Below are 16,187 nucleotides of genomic sequence, written 5' to 3' on the forward strand. Positions count from 1 at the left end.
TCATCAGTTTCAGGGCTAGAATTTCACTGTCAAGCTCACTATCTGTCGGGCTCTCATAGATAAACAGTAGATAGGAACTCACAACACATTCCTTTCATGTTCACTAATTTCAGAAAGAGTCTCTGCAGTCTAACACCAGCACATCCCTTGAAGTCCTATCTCTCTGCATGTATCTTTGGCAGCCATGTAGTAATTAGTAAAACAGAGTAAAGATATTTTACACCACTCTGTCCACTCAGCTTTGCTGTTATGAACAAATGCTGCAAGTTTTGGCTGGGAATGGCATCTCACACTCTCTGCTTTTTACATCTGAAATTCTTTTAAATTAGTTAAGATGTAAACCATAACTTCAAACGATAAAGGACTTTCACTATGGTTATTTATATCTTAAGGAACTAAATAAGTTTATCTCCTCTGGATTTAGTGGAAGTCTAAGACAACATATTAAAAATGAAATTAAGATAAATAGAATTCTGTTATCACTGCCTCCTCTTACTGAAATTAAATAACATACTGTGAGAAAGTACAGTTTCTTTCTGGCTAACATGGGGCAGGGGTGTCTTTCTATAATATTTAGGCATACGTTCTTGGTAATCTTCTTAAAGCATTCTTTCCTTCCAGACTAGATTGCATCACTCTCACTCAAAATAATGGTCACATCACAAATGGTCCTGCTGCTTGCATTTAGCTTGTCTGTTAAGTACAGCTCACATATACATGCATTACATGGGCACTGTGACATAGCTCTTATACTGTACAAGTGATGCATAGGCCTTTAAATCTATGTCTTATCTTCACTGACCAAGTATTCGTATACGATTTTTCTGCTTTAGTAATCACTCACACAAATACTGCTGAAACTATTTCCTGAGCATCTCCACAAGCAGGAAGTTACTAAGAACCCAACCTGAGACTGAGTAGCTTCTGACTTCACTAATGATTTTGGCCTGAATTATGAATGAGCCAACAGTAGTACTTGCTTTATATTAAAGTCATAATTTATTATAATGGGAAAAATATTCCACCAAATATTTAACTTGCAAATGTGCTGAATAGATCGTCCCAGAATTCCTGGGGAAAGTTGTCCATAGGTGGAGGTGAAAAGAACAAACCAGAAGAGGAATGTGAAAAAAAATCTCAAAGTTATTAAAGTAGGAACCTGAAGAAGGACATTAGAGGAGGCTTAAATATATCTAAAACTTTGTTTTATGCGACCAACGTATTCAAATACAGCACAGGTAGAAGGAGATACGTTATGCTAAAGGAAAGCTGCATTTTGCTTAGACTATGTTAACTTCCATCAATATAAAATATTAGAGGTGGCAAAAATCCCACAGATACTGAAAGCCATCAGTATGAGCTACTTGCTACTGCCACTTACCCCATCCCACAAGTTGCAGAGCTACTTTGTCACCCTCTAATTTGGCCCTTTTATTTCTGAAGTGCGCAAGATAAGGATACTGTGGAGCCATTCCTCCTAGGTCATGGGGAAGAGCATTCCCCTGGCAAAATGCCAGTTCCAAGGTCTCATCACACCTCTGACTTCTCTGTGTAAATAAGGCAGGAATCTGCCTGCTTTTCCTTTATTCTGTGAGACAGGAGAACAGTGGTATTTGCTGGCGCAAACGAGGAGACGGATGAAGCATGGTGGCAGCCTCAGCCTGTTGTCCAGTGTTGATCTGAATATGCTTAACTTTGTGCCAAACACCCTGCATTAAATGAAAAGGAAAAGAAAAAAAAAAAAACAAAAAACAACTCAACCAGCAGATAATTGTTTCAGCTCACTCTGCTGACTCTAGTTTAGAATGGATTGCTGTTTTTAAAGTATTACAAATCAAGTCACAAGTGGGCAGCGACAATTTCTTTTTCTTCTCTGATCCACCCCATCTGAGCAGGGGACTGTACATGCAGATCTGCAGGAAAATCTAAATCAAAAGCAGAAAGTAAGGCTCATGGCCTTCGTACGTCACCTTGCCCCTCACTACAGTAAGACAGAACGTAATGATTCATCAGCTGTTATGAAGGAACTTGCTACGATCTTCCTGTCTTTTATTTAATGTCCATTTTAAAGCTTGAATCACAGCTGTACAATCATAAGGAATGCCTGAGCACTTTGTGTATCTGTTGTAGTTCTTTTTGTCCTTCTCTGCTGAAGTTTGACGACACTGTTCCCAATGTGACTGTAGTCATTAGAAGACTTTAATTATCCTACTTCCACAGGGGAGACGGATGTTGCTTGGGAAGGCTTCCCGCATTTTCTTCTGTCTGCTCTAAACATAACACTGCTGGTGGTCTGGTAGGATGAGTGCAGTACATTTTTCATATTAAGTCACTGACTGTGAGGGTCTGATCAAGCTGCTTGTGACATGTAAAGGATCCCCTCTCGAGTCAGTTGATGTATTACAGCCACTGCAAAAACTTGTTCATCTGAGGAAAAATCATCAAAGCTTTTCACAGTAGATAGTGAATAAATGTTCTTCTCATGCTGTTATTACAAGCAGGTCAACTTCATTATCCTGATGAGGAGATGAATAAGGAGGAGTGGTTTCCAAGAGCAAACCTCTCAGCTAAACCCATATAAAGCAATAATATTTCACAGTTGACAAAAATAGAATAGTGTCTGATGGGTCTCTTGGGAAGTTAATTAAATCATCACCCTCCATGGTCCATCAGTCAATATCCAACCAACAACAACATTACTTAACCCTTCTGGTTAAGGGAATGTGCCTGCCAGTGGAGTCTTTTGCTCATGAGCTTACAGATTCTCGTCTTTTGGCTTTCATTAATACCCTTTACCATTCTGAGGAAAGGAGCGTGGTGGATTATGCAAACTAATAAGGGATGTTTTAGATGTTAGTCATTAAAAACAAACAGAAAATAGTCACCAAACAAAGTAGTCACATTGTTTTCCAGTGCTACATATTGTGGGCAAAATGTTGACAAATTCTTTATTTATAAATAACAGATACTCATGTAGGCCTAATGCCTACTGATCTAATATTTGCTGTTCCTTAATGGTAAGAGGTTTCGGTTTCAAACCGGGATGGAGATGTGCTGGATTGACAGTTTATCACCACACTATTCTTCAGTATCCAGGTCTGCTCAAAATCATTGCACAGAAATGCTAAGTGAATGCATTTTCTGGTGTGCCATATTCTCTTACACATCCGCTACTTCAGTGTCTAGAGGGATTTTTCCCAGCACATTTGTGGAATGGATTAGGCCGTGGCAACATGATTGTAGCTCTAACACACGACATGAGTGTGTGATGAGGCACACTTTAAATTGTGAGTGAGATGAGATTATGGGCATACACGGGTTGTATCCTTTAAATCAAAGAGACTTAGGTCATATATTTCATAAAGGCATACACGGATGATTTCTGTTCTCAAATTCATTCGTCTAGGGGGAGGACCTAATAGTATGGATAGACCAATATGGAGAAGCCCCTACAGTCAGCTACAACCTCCTTCTTTAACACTGGTGAGACACAAGGTGAAGCTTTACGGCAAAGGGAGGGACACTTCTGCTGCATTTGACTTCATATTAATCAACCCATTTAAGGCTAAGCCCCAACAGACAGAAGGGGAAGTCATTTACTGCATTGGGCATGATATGTGAGGTGGCATAAGAGAACGATTTTTTTCTTTCCTGTTTGCAAGGAAAAAGTAATCTGATTGCAGCTTCTCTCTGAGGAAAGCAGGGCATTTTTACATCTGGTAATTGAGCTTATTAACACCGTCCTGTTCTCCCTAATTTCTAGTGTGCTGAGTGAGAATCATTCCACTTTGGAAAGTTTATCACTTCAACTGCATTAGCACTATTTAAGCAAATCTTTGAGAATTCACAACTTCCATTCTGCTTCAGTAATGAGGGACAAGCCTCGGCAGCCTGGGGCTGAGTTCTGCACTCTGTCAGTATCTGGCACTCGTCTCTTAATGAGGAACCTTACAGACTGCTATTACGGCAGAAGGAAGGAAGTGCTAAAATTGCCAGCAATAATAAGGCATCTCAAACTCTCCGGCTTATGGAAAGGATCTAAACAGCTACAGCTTGGTAACATTAAAATATTTTTATTAGGAAGAGAAACTGTTGGGAGATGAGCTGAGTTGAGCTGCAGCCTAAAAGTTGAACTATTTCTGTTCCACTAGCTTAAAACTCATTGATCTTGCAATATTTAACTATTTCACACATTTCTTTTTGGCCTTTGGGGAAATATAACTGGCTTTAAAGCAACACTGAAGTATAATTCTGCCTGCACAGGTGACTTTATAAAAGTGGCACCTTCTTACTCTTTTTTTTTCCCCAGAGAGCATGTTTTTTACTGCTTTTTATTCTCTCAGTACTGTATGGCTAGCAAAATGAAGAGAGCAATATCATGCATCAAACTGACACAGTTCAAGTAAAATGATTCTGCAAATACCACTAACAACATCATTTCATCAGCAGTGTGTTTGTTATCAGGAGAAACACCCTTTCTGTCTTTCACTTGCAAAGCAGGATTTGAAAAATATTTGAATGGGTGTGTATCTGTGGAAAGGGAGTGAGAGGGAAGACAACAGTACTGAAGGGTGAAGCTGTGGCCCAGCTTTAAGGAAGGATAGCCATCAAATCATTGCTGTTCTGCCTTTTGAAGAGCAAACTTTCAACTCTGTTTTGTGTAGAGAAATCAATCTCTACCAAAAATTATCATTTACATTTTGATTAAAAAATATGAATAATATTTATTTGAGCCATTGTCTAAAAGATTCTAAGAAAAGCTTCCAGTTCTTATGAAGCTACTTTGTGCTGCTATGGTGTCAGATGTTCACATGAAATGATCTCATTTCTACTGCTTCTAAGACAGAAAAAGATCAAGTTTGAAGCTACCTAATTTTCAGTGAGCATGTCTGGTAAGGAGGGCTGCATGTGACCATTCTCCACTCAACAGTATAGAATCATAAAATCATAAAATGGCATGAACTGGAAGAGACCTTAAATCCCATCCAGTTCCAAGCCTGCGCCAAGGGCATGGTTGCTAGATCAGGCTTTCTTTTCAGCCTGAGAGAAAAGACAGCATCAAACACTGTGGAATCTGATGTGAGGCGTAGGATTCCCAGTGTTGAGGACATACTGCTTTTTCCTACTGAATGCAGGAGAATAAGCTCTGTGAACGAAACACATAATCTTTGTTAAGCAAAAGGTCAGGTCATTTTAAACATTATTTTTCCCTGTATGCAGTTTAGGCAGGGGGATGAGAGTTTCTCTTGAACTGAAGTTCCTTTCCACTTGGCGCTTGAATCCTTCTTATATCAGGCCAAGAAAAAAAGATAGGTGTTCCTTAAGACTTTAAAATGCAGACTGGTATAATGTGCTGAAAAACAAGAATAGGCTCTGAGGAGTCAGATCAGCCAGCTGAAGGCTGCTTTGGGCAGAGTCTTCTAGCACTTGGCCGAGGCTCAGATACAAAGGGCAGGTTGATACTAGAAGTCTCAGTGCTCATGAGAAAGTTCACAGTGGTGGCCCCTAACTGAGAAAGCCCTTTCACCAGTTGCAGAGTGTTTGACCTCAGGAACTGACAGTGAGCGTGGCAGCACTGATCTCAGCTAATGTGCCAGGGTACAGGTTGAGAGGCAGCCTTTGAGATAATGGCGCGCTATCATCAGTGCATTACAGCACAGCACAGTGTCCCTGCTGCCACTGCTTCTAGTGGTCAGCAGGCAGGAAGGTACAAGATAAAAGAGCAGCATCTGCTTTTCTACTTCATTACATGGCAAAGACATACATTTCTCCTAGCAGAAATGAGGAAGAACCAATGTTCTAATTGAACAGTCCCTAAGTAGTCTCAGAATAGTCTTTGAGCAGAACGTAAAAAAGTCCAGAACAGTTAGCTAACACTTATAAATACTTGAGCATAAATACTTGAGCACTGGTTTAGCTGCACACTAACTGCTGCATTATGTATGTATATATTGCATTATATACACATATATTTATTGCACAGATTTGTTTTAAATTGGGAAAATAATGGCAAATAATTATTCACATGGAAGACTTTTAAATGAAATATCAGAAAATTCCATCCATAGTTCGCATTTTGAAATCGTATTTTTGCTCCTCGATAAATGTAATGAATTGTTTAAAAATTATTAGGGAGACAACATGCCCTTTTTAAAAAATGAAACAAAACTCTCTTCCCCTCTTCTGCTGGATCCCTTTCTTGAACACAATTATGTTATAATAAAAATAAAAATGGAATATTAGAAATAAAGATAAGTAAAAATGTAAATGAATTAAAAAGAATAGTAAAAGAAAACAGTAACTTATTTCAACATTTAGAAATCATCATAAGAGAGAGAAAAAAGGAGGAAAATTAAGAAGAAACAAAGACAAGATCTTCAGAAACTAGGCACATTTCAAATACAAAATTAAGGAATCATTTAAAAGCAAGCATCCTTAATTTTTATTTTCAAAGCCAAGAAAATAAGTTTTTAATGAAACAGATGGAATTAATTTTCTTTTAACAAATGTACATAGGAAAAAAAAATTAGGCCGTCTCCACGTAGTTCACAAACCTGAGAATCTCCATTTTCTCAGTGCTACACCTCTCTGTTCCCAATAATTTTGCCTATTTGCAGGAACAAGTTATCCTTGCTTCAGAATGACTGCACCTTGGTGTAAAGGCAGGCAAGTTGTCCCATGCAGCTCTCAGCCTGCCAAAGTGGAGTTGAAGCAGACACTGTCCCATAAACAAATGCTGCTTTGGTTATCTTACTTTTTGCTATGATGGGAAGATTATTTGTGCCCTGGTATACCCAGAAGAAATTGCCTTTGTTTTAGTTTTGGTTGAAGGTATAAGCACTCATTGCTTGAGTGGAAAAAGCCTTTTTTTAGTTTTTAGTTCCGTTTTCCACAGCGCCAAGAAAGTCTACCTTTGAACTCTATAAAAGCGGATAAAATTTTGGCAATGGGAGTGGAACTATAAAACAAACAACATGCTCAGAATAAGTTAGTATATGTCCTAGTTAAAGAACATGGGAAAAGAGAATGATAAATGGAGAGTTAGACTAATAGTCTCTTCTGCCATTATACAAAAGTGAACAAAACAATTTGAATTACAGTGTTCGGAGGTATGATTAGTATCTATGTTTGTAGCATTTTGTTCGTAGTAATGAGCAGAGAAATATGTTTGCCTGCCACTCACAGGAAAGTGAATGCAATATGCAATACCTGGACTATATGAACTAAAATGAAGCACATTCATCTAGTGCAAGTGCTTTAAAAATTAAATTGTGCAAGAAAATATCAGGAAATATTTTGATTTGGTTTTCATGGTCAAGGATGTTAGTCTATGGGAATTTAACAGGATGATGAGTTTGGGATAGAGCCTCATTGACCTTGTCCACAAACAAAAGTGACTTGTATTTCAATAAAGTTGTATCGTAAAAGGGTCATGCTGGGCAAAATTTGCAGTCCATGGGCAGGGCACTGAACATATTTAGAAAGGGCAACTCATTTAATTCTACGTTATTTCTCTAAGATAAAAGAAGAAACACACAATTTTGATCTCACCTCTCCTGTTGTACAATTTGCTCTTACGCTTCTGTATTTCTTCTCCATAGGGCTGAATTTTGCTAAGTAAGCTTCAGAAATTAGTTGCCTATTCTGAAGTTATTTTTCAGCTTTATCTACTAAATATACTGTAGCCTGTTTGGGTGGGAATAACTGTTTTTTGCAAGTATTCATGTTTAGATGTGTTTTATAACTGACCTACAATGAGCTGAAATGATGACATCTAGGTCTAAGGGCAAATAATAAAAAGAGATAAAGTTAAATTAAAAAAAAAAAAAAAAACACGAAAAAAACCTTAAATATATCTAGCTAAAGAAATGTCTTTCCTAAAAAAATGCAATTTCTAATAGAAGGGACAAGAAGAATGACTAGAGATCCCAAAGTGGTATGCAGAGTCTACCTGAATAAAGTCAATATTAAAGTCATCATAAGCACCCTGTGGAAAATAAGAAGTAAATTCTTCATTCTATCTTCCCTGGTAGCCACCGTGACTCACTATATATATGCCAAATAGTTTGTGAGTTGGAGATGCCAATCGAGTGGGAATAAATGTCTAGGGATGGAGCTGATCATTTCATCCTGTGTGTAGCAAATTAGCTGACTAGTAAAAGCAGATGAGCTCATAAACGAGAAGGGGAAAAAAAAAAAAAAGTAGGAAAGTATTAGTTCATTGTTTTCCATTCTATGCTGTCAGAGATGTCAGTGCCTAAGCCAGCCTTCTTACAAGTAGAGGTAGCACATTGAAAACACTCAAAGCTGTCAGAGAAAACAAACCCAGCCATTTCCCAACTTGGGAGCTGGACTCTACCCAATGATTTTGTTTTGAATCAAAAGCAAACTCCCACATCTGGTGCACTAGCAAGCTTATGAGATCTTCTGCCTCATAAAAATGTGTGACCCCAAGAAAGCCAGGAAAAAAAAACTCCATATATTTCAGTCCAGGATATTTGTTCTCATTAATTTGAAGATTCAGGAGTTTTATTTCTTGGTGTATTCCTGAAAGTGAGAAAGCAGAAGGAAAACGTACTGCAGATACATTATCACTTCTAAGCCATGTACCATGTCTGCTATTAACAGAATTCTTCAAAGGTTTTTTGCCACAGAGCAATGCATTTCATTAAAGTAAGTCTTCACAAAGCTCTTGAAGCAGCCAAGGAATCTGCTTGCCCTTGCTTACATTCACTAACACACTCATACACATGTGCTGCACTCAGAGATCAAGAGGTTTGTCCATTGCTGTTACGTAGTCCTACCTCCATCAGCAGTCCTCCATGAAGCCATTGCACGTGCCATATCAATACATGGTCTTGCCTCACTCATTTGCTTGTGCCAGGTCTAACTATTAGAGAATTTTCTCCTATCTGAGTCTTCTCTTCACTATTACCTTTATTACTCTTTACTATTATTAGTCTTCGTAAGCTGTCAGACAGACCTATCAAACTGTATCAGAGCAATGAACTTTATCTGAAAGTCTCTGAATTATTTTCACTTTGGTCTTGTGGTTTTGAGTATTCCTTTTTGCAGTTCAAAAAAACCCAGTCCTATTAACTACATTCAGGTTGCAGATTGTCACCAGGTTATCCAAAGACACCAACTTCCTTCCTTCCAAGCTCAAAGAACTAGTGATAAGTTTATTTAGGTATTTATCTTCCCCTTCAGTAGTATCAAAATTGTTGCCCTAAATCCAGGAGAGGAAATTTTGGGATTCCTGTCTCACTGATAAATGGTGTTTGCTCTTGCATGCCTCATCCATAAAGATGGTTGGACTACAGCCCAGCTGATTATTTGCATGCTTAGAAGACATTCTCATCTGCTTTTCCCCTTCTTTATCTCCGAACATGTTTCCCATGCAGGTTACATTTGCCTTTTCTTTTTCTATCCTAGTTTCAGTTATGATTCCCATTGATCCTGGGTTCTTGTTTCTATTTTGTTGATACAGTTCTGTGGCATCCAAAATGTATAACATTTTTTGGAATGTCTCCATGTATGATGAGTTTGGAAGAGGGGCTTGGACCATACAGTTTACTTGCTTTTTTATTAATTTCTGCTTTATTCAGGGACTCGAGGACTGCAGTCATATTTCAAACTTCTGACAGCATCCTTGGAAAAAAAACTTTCTTAAATATACTGCATTGACTGCCACGGCACTGTTTATTGTGTCTTCCAAAAACAATAAATTTTGTCTGGAGTCAGTGTGGTACCTTGTTGTCTGTCTGAAGTTTGTCCAAATATAGGAATAAGTTATCACCATAAAAATTATTGGATTGTATTGAAACAAACCTACCTCTTCACATTCTACCTCTGGTTTACTGGAGTTTTCATTCAGATAGTATAAATAAGAACAGTGATAAAGAAATGGTTTTCAAATTTTTTCACAGATATTCCACTGTGGATCTACAACTTACATTGTCTGAAGAGTGTCCATGGCATATTTTAATTGCTACTAATAAATTGAAAGCAAACATGATTCATTTAATAGCTGTTAAAAGTGCATTATCTTCTCTAAGAGATGAAACTGAAAACTCAGAATCTGGCGGAGAGATGGGGCTTACTAGATAATTCTATGCTTGCTAAATTCTGGTTTCCTCTCGAACTTCAGCATCATATGGACAGCCACAGAGGGCTAAGATAAAACAGAACACTGAAGCTGTCTTACGAGCTAGATACTGGTCCAAATATCACACAGTATCTCCATTCCAACAGCACTTCATGTATCACTTCTCACCTTATAATATCATCCTTTGTGAAAGGATCTTCAGGAAGTTGACTTTTTTTGGCCTTCAGGGCTTCTACCTCTCAGCTCTTGAGAACAGAGTTTCCAAGCATGTAACAGGTATAAGGGACCAGAAGAATTGTGGCTGTCACCCCAAGATGATTTTAAGCCATTGACTGAAGGGCACCCAAGAGAGCTCAATGATTCTGCATGACTTATGTATGGACTCATCAAAATTCATTCTGTCTGAAGTCAGATAGAGATCTGCATTTTGAATTATTACAAAGTAGGTAGCTAATTCCATTTATCAGAGTAAACGCAAAGTAGCAGTAACATACATATCCAAAATATTTACTTATATCTATCTCTGTGGATTAAAAGCTTAGATTTACACAGACAGATTTAATATTAAGTAGCTCTCAACTCAAGAACTTGGTCCTTCCACACAGGTAAAGTAGACAATTTAGGGAAGCTCCATGAGATTTGCTGGTGAATAATTAACAAAACTTCTGGCCTCTCCCAGTTCAACACACCCCTTACAACATTCTGTAAATGAAGTCCATGATGCAAACCACACCAAAAATATTTTGTATATTCTGATCAGTTTGAGCAGCAGATCTGCCTCAGTTCTCACTCAGTAAATGGTGATAGCAACCTATGTTCCCTTTGCTTCAAAATACATATGGAAAATAGAGAGATTCCCACTCCTTCATCAACCTGAAGCCAGAATCAAATCATTTGTGAGAAGCAAAGCCTTAGCTAAGGTATATCGCCAATATATTTTGTTTGTTGCACAGACAGCATACATTCTAACATTAGCAAAAACAAACTGTGGAGAACTTGCCAGGTTCATTTTTGATTATAAAATTTGAGGCCAGACCAGGCCTGTCAGAAGATTTACTTCTATTTGAAACATTTTCTAGCAAAGTCATCCAGTACAGTTATATACAAAACAGAAGAAATAAGCAGATTTGAGTAACTTTAATATAAGGCCATATCCAACTCTGCTGTGCCAATGAAACCTTTATTTTCAGCTAAAAGCAAAGCTTGGTGCAAAGTGGTGCACAATTAAGCTTAATTACATTATTTAAACACATCTACATAGCAAAAACACTAAGTTCTACACTATCTAGATTATGTATCAGTATGCAAGCTCATTTTGGTAAGGACAACTGAAATGGTTTTGATTAAACCAAGTTGATATAACTGTTTTAGATTTATTTGTCATTTAAACCATGTTTCTCTGATTTATTATTGAAAAAAAAAAGGTGATTTTGTGTTTGGGAGGAGTCTTTACATAGTTCATTGTTTCTTGGAAGAGTCATAACAGTGACATAAACTTTTACATCAGAGTTTATCAAAAGTCAAATTACAAATATATTAAAACAAAGCAACACATACACACAAGAAAAAATGCTACACAAGGGAGACTCAAAACATACCTCTCTAAAACTTTGCAAGTATGGCAAAATAGCTCAAAACAGCTAAGATAAAAACATACTGAAATTGGCTAGTAGGACTGGGACAAACTCTTGTCAGTTCCCTTTGGCATTATTAAGGTCATTAGTCTATCTGTGGCACAGAGGATGTTTGGTTTTGAAATACATCTTGTTTATCTGTGTCTAGTCTGTGATTTTTGAAATAAAATTATGCATTGTCATATTAAGTGGGGTTGCAGTGGAAAAACAAATTAGAGGAGGTAACATAGCAAATGAGAGTTATGGGAGGTTTTGTTGTTGGTTTGTTGTCTTTCTTTTTTAACTTACTGCTTGTTTTTCTACCAAATCTCACTGACTTGTTAACTGCTTGGGTTGCCTCAAGGGTGTCATCAATTAATTGAACTCTGGCCTTCAGGAATTTGATTGATAGGCAGGTGAGTGAAACACAGACTGTCTTACCATTAATGACCCCCACTACAAGACTGGCTATTACTCAGCACCCCAGAAGAACAGCAGTGGTGATAGAAGGTTTGATGTCTGGAAGTGTTGGTGTCATGCTCACAACATTCTGAAAGCTTTATGTTTGAGAACATAGGAAAGAGCAGTAAGTGCCTTCAGAAGGTTCACCTCTTCGAAGACAGACTGTCTTTCCCTGCCCAGACAGCAACTGCAGAGCTCATGAGACCATGGATTGCTTGTGATTCCTATCAGGACTTCAATATTCCCAGCTAACTCCTTTCAAGACTTCAGGCTCCTTCAAAAGTTTTGGGGAAATAATAAAAATAAATTAAGCCTATCAATACTTCTAGTAGTGGCTTATCATCTCATCCTTCCTACTGCTTCACTGCAAAGTGCAAAAAACATAGGCATCTTGTCCAACTGTTAGAAGGAAATTCTGTAGCCAGGCAATTCGTACTGTAACAACCCTCAGAGAGGCCACAGCATTGGTGAATGAGACACTGAAAAACACAAGTTCCTCAGAATCTTTATATTCTATAAATGAACTGCAACCTGAAATCTTATTGTTAAATGTGCAAACTCTGTAGACAGATAAAAATGGCCTAAAAACTATCTGTCCTGCACACCAAGAATATTATGGAGACACACATGAAAGAAGCACGTTTTCTTTTGTGCGCACAATGCAACTTCTACAACTGTACTCATAAATTAAATATTAGTCTATTAAGTACTATAATAATAGTCCAATAGATTCAATATTCTATATTTTAAATGATTAGTATGGTCCAAGGCATAGTTACAGCCCGTGTTTTGTAGCAATGGGAGTTAGCATAGGCCAGAGACCATTCTGTCTCACCACCCTCCTTACTGTGAGGATGGTGAGACACTGGAACAGGTTGCCCAGTGAGATTGTGGATGTCCCCTCTCTGGAAACATTCAAGGCCAGTCAGGATGGGGCTTTGAGTAGGTCTAGTAGGAGGTGTCCCTGCATATAGCAGTGTGGGAGTTGAACTAGGTGATCTTAAAGGTCCCTTCCAACCCAAACCATTCTGTGATTTTATGATTCTATGATTCCCAGAAGGATGTTAATAATTATGACTGTGAGTGCTCTGTGCCATCTGGCCTCGCAGCTAGGGAATGGTCCCAGGTACATTTAAATTGCTAGCATGGACATGGCCAGTGAGGGCAGTCCTAACACAAGCCCCACCAGAAACGAAAGCAGGAGGTGTGGAATGTATTACTCTAAAAAACATTTATTTTTCTAACCAGGAAAGCCAGGAGGATGCCTGCATGTAACCCTTTCTAAATCAGCACTTTCCTTCCCTGCACGCTACTGTGTATTAGCAAACTCTGACACTACTGTGCTTCTAATTTCAGTGCTAGGTAAGCATCAAGTATGCAGAAGTCTGTGAAAATGGCAATATCATGACATAGCATATTTCTTTAAAAAGGAAGTAGTTTCTTCAGTTCTCATGAAGTTTCAGAGGTCTGCATGGATCACTGCATGGGTCTAAGAATATTGTGAGGTAGCATCTCTTCTTAACCTCCTCCCCTTATTCATATTATTTTCAAGAATAATATTTAAGAATCTGCCATTTTGATTCATGTTAACACAGTGGGGCTATTACCATATGGCTGTTCTTAAATCAGGACTCGATGATGATGAAGGTATAAAGGTATTGCAAAAGTGCGTGTCAACATTCTGTTTTGTTTTTGCTTTTGTTTTCTGTATGTGTGTGTGTTCTGCGCTTCAAGAAATAAAGCACCATGTACTCCGAAACAGCAACAGCAAGAAAAAAGAAAAAAAAAAGTTATACATAATCATTAGTCCTGCGGTTTTAATGATTTAAGTAAGTGGCTCTGAGCCACAAGCAACCAGGAGGAATGTTTTTCCCCCTACAAGAAAGCATTTTTATAACAGATAAACACTGCCTTGAACTCAAATTTTCACACACTGAGCAGTAAATTGAATTATATAGTGCTAGAGAGCTGACTGGATTTCTTAATTATTTCCAGACTTGTTAACTTGGGGAAAAATGGGAGAAAGAGAAGAGTGTGTTGGGAAACAGTGGGGAAGGTCGTTCCTGGGAAATGGTAGAAGTGGCCCACACATCCATATACTTTTGTTGAATTTTCCAGAGGAAGATAACATACCTTTTTTTCTACTGCTACTGGAGCCATGGAGTAAACATACCAGGAATGAAGGACCTTGACTTCCCAGTTGCTGGGCTACAGCAAGAGAGAGCCTGTCTCCTTGAAAGGCAGAGAACAAATTTCCTTTTCCTTTTCTTACCTATTTGAGACAATTTGAGAAGGAATTCTATTATCTTCATCCCTTTCTCCTTCCCAGCTTCTGCAGGGAGAACTATTTACAATAGCATCAAATCCCAAATCTCTGTACCTACAAGGGATTTTAATCCCTTATCTCCAAACAAGAGCACTGCGCATCTCATCACAGAGTCACCACATGGGGAAATTTGTGACTTAAAAAAAACACTGATACCAACCTTTTATTTTATGGTTGAACGTTCTCGATGTGAATGAGAGGTCAGCAGTCATCTCCCCCTCACTGTTTTTTCTGTATACAAGGACTTTCTGAAGGTTTATGATATCACCTTTAACCCAAGTAATAAATACACAGCAAAGAGATCACAGGACACATTAATTTCCTGCTCTGGCACTAAACATTTGAAAAATCTGCACGAGATATGAACATTTAAATCCAAGTCATCCAAAATTAAAATCCATTTGATTCTAAATATGTCCTATCACATTAACAAATAGAGAAAAATTGTTATCAATAAACACAGCAAAGCCAGAAGGAATTATTCCTGTAAAATTACCTTCTTATTATCCATATGTTTACTCATGATAAAATGGACTCCAAAATCTCAATATACATTGTAATGCACAAGTACAGGCTGCATATGGCAAATATTTTGCTTTTTTTAGGTCGGAATAGCCACACTGCATTCAAATAAACTGTCTAAATCATAAGTTAGGCACAAAAATTGGGTAAAAAAACCTTTAAAGCAGCCCCAGAACATGTGGTTTTGGTCATCTCATGTCCATTTGCAAGCTGAGAGAAGAGGGAAGAGAATGTTGAATAGTTTTGTCTGTGAAAATATTTTCCCTGGCTTGATTTTTTTGTAGAAAAGAAGGAGATAATGATTATTCTGATTTTCACACATTCTGTTTCCTATATTTTACTTGCATGTACCTGAGATGATTTTTTTTTTTTTTTGCATAATTATATGTTTTATTTAGTGTGTTTTTTCAGATTCAGAAAAATTATGCAATAATAGCAAAACTATAATTTTCCACATATTTACACAGCCCTAATCATTACATCCCAAGTGCTTGCCAGATTGGAGCCCACCTAAGTGACTGAAATGATCCAAGTGTCATTAGGACTTGAGTTCTCACTTCCCACTGAGGTTGCCCAGCAGGTCTGAGAGTCTCTTGATTGTTCATATGGTCTGAAACTGAGGGAGAGCAGCCTTGGCCCAAATTTTACACTAATGATGGTTTCCTGAACACAATTACGAAGCTTTGTACTTTCTGAAAAACAGTCTTAGAAATCATTTGCTCTAAGGATACCCATATCTGCTCCAGATGCAAAATTTAGGACGCACAGTTTTCTTTCCCTGCTCTCAAGATTCTTCCTTATTAGAAAATAACTGATAAATATGAAAGATACAGAGTTATTACTAAATCTTCCATTTGTTCTTTAACTTTCTGGTTTTACTGTTTTCTTGTTTCTGTTGTGAGATACTCATTTGCTCCCTGCCTGCTTTTCTAGTCTGTGCATATTTTTCTCATCTTGAGAGATTGCTGAAGCTGATTTAAAATACTAAGTAGCAACGGACTTTGATTTTTGTTAAGTGTTGGCTCCTTAGCCTGTCAGCAGTCTTCTCTGACATAATAGTTTAACTTTACATCAATAACTATTTAGTGTTGGTGATGAGCATCTTGTAGCAGCCACAGAGAGCTTGTAAGGTACTGGAGGAGCAGATTGTCAAATA

This window comes from Lagopus muta, chromosome 2 (genome assembly GCF_023343835.1).
Source record: "Lagopus muta isolate bLagMut1 chromosome 2, bLagMut1 primary, whole genome shotgun sequence".
Lineage (NCBI taxonomy): Eukaryota > Metazoa > Chordata > Aves > Galliformes > Phasianidae > Lagopus > Lagopus muta.